The sequence below is a fragment of the Tamandua tetradactyla genome, chromosome 5, assembly GCF_023851605.1.
Source record: "Tamandua tetradactyla isolate mTamTet1 chromosome 5, mTamTet1.pri, whole genome shotgun sequence".
NCBI lineage: Eukaryota > Metazoa > Chordata > Mammalia > Pilosa > Myrmecophagidae > Tamandua > Tamandua tetradactyla.
Window position 1 is genome coordinate 36,827,033 of NC_135331.1, and position 5,731 is coordinate 36,832,763.

The window sequence follows — 5,731 nt, forward strand, 5'->3', positions numbered from 1 at the left end:
ATTTGATGCAAATCATAAATCACTTAAGAGACCTCATTCACAAAATGATTTGTGCACTAATTACAAATCAAGCAACTTAAGCATACACATGTACAATTGGTATATGTGCTAATTACAAAAAGCACTTTAGAGACTCATTTACAAATTAAATATGTGTACACCACCACTAAATACTTAAAAAATTCCATGCACCAACGATCTTATGCAAATTACACAGCAAATAATTTGAAATGGATATTTGCAAATAGCCCATGTGCTAATTACACAACAAACACTTTAAAAACTCATGTACAAATAATGTATGTACTGATAACATACCAAACATCTTAGAAATACCTAAATACAAATGATTTATGACCAATTACATACCAGACACTTCAGGAACACCCATGTGCAAATGATTTATGTGCTAATTACACCAATACTTAATTTCAAAAATGGCTAACAATAAATTACTTGTATGTTAATCACAAATCTAAACACTTACTTGCAATTGATGTATGAACCAATTATTACTGTTTTTATCTATTTCCTTTAAGGACCCACTGTCATTGACAGATTGACAACTTTCTTCTGGTTGGTATATGCTACAAATATAGGTAAAATGTCTAAGTCTATAATGCCAAGCTTTTAGGATCCTTTCTTTACTCTCCTTTTCCTCCCCCAAGTCTTCCAAATCATCAACATCTGCTTATATTTGGGGATGCTGTGAATAGGAGGAACCATCTCTTAGAACAGGCTCAGAAGATATTATCTGGGGCCAAAGTGTATTATTCCTTTTGTCTGTTTGGAATCATTCAAAAGATATGAATAGATGAAGAATAGGTACCTACTGGCCCCTTATCCTAGATTCAAGGGCATGACTGCTGCTCTCAATTTTTCACACTTAAGTTTCATTGTTCTCTACCAGGATCATTACTACTTCTTCTTTATGCTCCCTCTGGTGCAAGACAGACTACGAAGTGTTTTCACATCCATTATTTTATTGGACTTTCATCTCCTAAAGAAAGGAGGAATAAGAAAAGAGATTGGAAGTCCCTATTTTGCAGATGGGAAAGCTGAGGCTCTGAATAGCAAAGCATTCATTCTCCTGCCTGACCTAGCACTAAAGTCTACCCAACTCCACAGCAAGCTAGCTTCCTTCCACCTACTCTCCAGCTGTGACTTCTCCAGCAGGGAAGCCTCAAATTCTGTCATCCTCCCAGAAGCTTCCAGAACCAAAATGCCAACACTGCCCACAGGCCCCGCTTCTCTCCTGCTGTCCCAGCCAGCTCTCAGTCCTCGTGGCTCTCTCAGGTCCCTGGCCTTTCCCTCCATACCATGGTGCTCCAAACCAGACTGGGGGCCCCGACGTGCTTCTCACCTCTTTAAGAGTGAAAATGTATATCCCAGAGATTGCGGCTTAATTGACTGATTAATAACAGAAAACCTAATTGAATGCTCCCAGCTTGTACGTACGATGTCTTAATGTTAGAACCTTGGGAATAAACGCACAGCGGGGATGTCTGAACTGCAGCACAAGCGCTAGCACTTTCAATTTAAGAGTCAATCTCATTATACAGGAAGCTGTTCCCTTTATCCCCCTGGAAAAGCTCATGTGCTCTCACCAGATTCCCCTTTACCAGCATCCTGCAGCTTGCTCCTATCTGAGGGAGAGGCAAGTGGAAGGGCGGGTCCTTCTCTCTGCTCCATGCTCTCTCACTCTCTCTCCCCCGCATCTCTCTCTCTCTCTCCTTTTCTCAGTCTCCCCCCTCTCTCCCTCTTGCTCCCACCCCTTCTCTTCTTTATTATTTGCTCTCCCCACTGCATATCCGAACAGCTCGGTAAATATTCATGAGCTGTCACGTGGGGTCTCTGTAGCGCACACATGTGGGTCCTCCCCGGGGATGTGGAATTCTGCAGTAGCTGGCACTGAGGGACCTGGGAAGCAGCAAGCTCCCTCCAGGTCCAAACAGCCTGCTCCTTTCCGACTGCCCCTCCAAGACAGCCTCCCTGGAAGTCTTCTGGTGCTCGGGGAGCCAAGACCGCTGCTCTGGGCTGAGCTCGCAGCGGCGAGGGCTCCCGGCAACATGGGCTGGAGGCTGTGCCGAGGTGCCTCAACCTCCATATCTCCAAACACCATGCTCCCAAGGCCAAGTGTCCATGACCTCATCCCTGGACCGCCTCTCCAGCCCCCACCCTTGCACATCTGCAGCCCATTTGTTGCCGCACCAAGGCTGACCTCCTGCAGTGCCCTTCTGATTATGTACCCCCACGGCTGCTCAGACACCCCACTTTGCTGTCTCTTCCCCGCTTCAGTCCTGACATCATCACATTCTTGCTTTCCACACCCTCCTGGCGGGCCAGTGAGATGCGTATCCCATCTCAGCCCCAAACCCCGTGCCTTCCCTGGCCATCTCTTAAAGGCTGATGCCCATAGGGCTGGGACCTGGCCCATTGCTCCTCTCTCCACATCATATCCCCCAGTCACCCTCAGCCCCGTCCGCAGCCTCAGTTACCTGCTACATGCTAGAAGTTAGATATTGACGGCTCCATGGCCATTTTCCCAAGCCCACACCTCTCAACTACCTTCACACCAGAACATTCTGCAAAGCTGGGATCAGTGGTCTATCATAGAGACCCTGCAGGATAAGTCTTTGGAGCAGGACCCAGGGGAAAGCCGAACTCAGAAGTGTTATCTTATTTTGATTGAAAGAAGCTGCCAGCTGTGGCTTTAGATGAGCACCACCAGTTACCTCGGGGTAAACCTTTTGGATATTAAAGTGTCCCATAAGTGGTCTCTCTAGTTAAGTAAGGTGAGTAGACACCAATTGCTCAAGGGAAAGCTAGAGACAAATCATTGACACATGATTGCTCCTCTCCCCACCCCCTCTCCAGTATCCCTCAATGAGCAGGGACAAATTTGCACAGTGGCAAAGGAGCTTCCTGGGAGGAAAATAATTGATACCCGGACTCATTTCCTTTCAAAGATTGCATATTTTTAGAATTTCTCAGCAGGACCGAGCCTGAATAACGGGGTCTCAGGACCTGCGTGTCTACGCTTACCTCTCCGACCCCGCAGTTCTGCCCCCAACAGGTGCAGGAGCCTGGGCTCCATGCCCCGGGCAATCAGAGCCCCTGATTGGAACATGGGGCTGTGCAGCTGTGACAAAGGAGAATGTCCTTCTCCTCGGGGGCCTCGGACAAAGCAGGCTCCCAGGGTGGCTAATGACCTGGTACAGGGAAGGCGATCACGTACAGGGCCTTTTAGCTCAGTTAATAAAGCAATTTACCTGGCCTTTTGTGCCCCTCTTGTTGTGACTTCTTGGCCAACAGACATTTTACAAAAGGTGAAAGTTACACAAAGCCTGCTTAATACAGAAGCAAGCAAGTAAGACGCAGGAGGACAAGCAAGTGTGGCCCCCCCAGTGCCTCACTCGGGCAGGGGGCAGTGCCACCTTGAACTTGGCACCTGGGAAGAGGGGACGGACCTCTGATCCCCAGTCTATAGATCCCACAGGGTGTGATTTAGAGGCTTGGGTTCCAGGCCAGGCTGTGACCTTTCTTAGCTGTGTATCCCCAACAAGCTGCTCAATGAACCTTTCTGTGCCTCAGTTTCCTCCTCTGAAGCTAAGGGAATAATTGCACCAACTTTGCACATTATCCTAATAACTAATTCAAGTATGATCATATATGTAAAAAGAGCTCAGTAAAATGGAAAGCCCTATGTAAATGACTGTAGTTATTTTCTTAGACCAGATCATTGAAATTTAGCAGGGGCATTTTTATTTCAAAATCTATGGACACTATCAACTAAGATGAGCAAATGTTCTAGTTTTAGCTGGAAAAGGGGTGGGGTGGGGTTCCTGGATGCAGGACTTTCAGCACTAAAAACCAAGACATTTCCAAACAAAAAGGACAGTTGGTGCACCTTGTAATAGCTCTGTGCTTGGTCATGTTTCAGGCACTGGGGCGACTGCTTTGATTCAAGGCCCTCTCCTCATGGAACTTACGGTCTAACAGGGAGGAAAGAAAAGAAACAGGTCAACAGAGTAGTTACCTGTGATAAGTCTTAGGTAGGAACAATGAAATCACTACAAAAGTGTGGTTCAGGAAAGCTTCTCTGGGGCCTGGTAAATGACAAGGGCTCAGCCATTTGAAGAGCTGCGGGCAAGGTGATTGAGAGACAGAGAGAGAAGGGGGCTCTAAGAAGATGCAGCAGCAGGTGCAAAGGTCCTGAGGCAGGGAAGTTCTTGGCATATGGGAGGAGCTAAAAGAGGCTGGTGTAGCTGGAGTGTGTGTGTGTGCGTGTGTGTGTGTGTGTGTGTGTGTGCATCTACTTGGTGGTGGGGGAAAGGGAGGCAGTGAGGGATATGGAAGAGGTGAGCAGGGGCCAGACAATGCTAGATGCACAAGCCCAGGCAGGAGCTGGCATTTTATTCTCAGTGCAATAAAAGGCATAACAGGGCAAGCACTGCTATTCTTTTTTGCTAACTCGTCAAGTCAAAGACTTTGTTCATTATTTCTTCCTTTATAACAAATGCATTTTAAGTCTATACATCCACCACTAAGTACAGCAATAGCTGCTTCACATAAATTTTGATATTTGTTTCTAGTGTCATTCAGGACCAAATATACAGTAAATATTTTTACATCATCTACTTTGATGATTGAATTGTTTAGAAATGTTTTAATTTCTAAGCATGCAGTAGGGAAGAAGGTTCACCTTTCTTTCTTTTTTTCCATCATGATCAAAGACCAAGATATATATGACGAGGATTTTTTAAAATATCCCAAAACATTCCCTGCAGCCTGGTGTATGATAAATATCCCACATGAGGTTGAAAATATTTTATATTCTTTAATCATTTGATTATACATGGGAGGAGGACTTTGTGTGATTATTTTATCCAAAAGCACATTTTTCTTCAATTCTGACCATGTTCAGCCTTTTTCCCCTTGCCTGAGAAATCGCTCCCCTCACCCTTTCCTCTCCTCCTGGGTGTTCTATCACACTTAAACTGAATGGACTCCTTCTGTCCTACATCTGTCTCAGCTGCCTTTTCCCGTGTTCAAACTCTTCATTTTGCTTTGCTAGATCCAGGATGGTTCCTTAAAAGCATATGATTTCTTCTGTCTTCCCCTTTACGCTCTGCTGTTGGGCCTGTCCATTGAGTTTTCAACTGCAGTGATTAGATACATCAACACATATCTAATATAGTTTAAGTAAAATGATATATATTTTGCATAAATACTCATAGGCTCTTTTTCAAATCTGCCTTTGACAACATCCTGTTGTTTTTTCATTTCATTTTCAGGTGTTTTTGTATCTTTTAAAAATCATTTTAAATATCATAATTTTGTGTTCTCCTTGATACTGCTCTGTAACGTTGAAACTCCCCTGTTGCGAATTTTTCACTAACTGCTCCTGCCCTGGCCCTCTCCTAGGTGATTTGTTTCCCCTGTTGGCCTGTGATTTTTGTTGTGAGCTGGTCTTCAGCAGAGGGATTCCAGAGTGCCCTGGGCTACAGTATGATTCACAAAGGGTCTTCCTCTCTTCCTCCTGCTGCAGCCTGGGGGGGGTGGTCTGCGCTATCCTGGCCCAGTTTTTATATTACTACCTGTGCTGGTTTGAAGCTGTATTGAAAAGCCAGGTTTTAATCCTGATCCAATCTTGTGGGGCCAGACTGATTGTTCAGGGTAAGAAACTTTGATTCGATTGCTTGCATGGAAAACACACCTAATTGTGGGA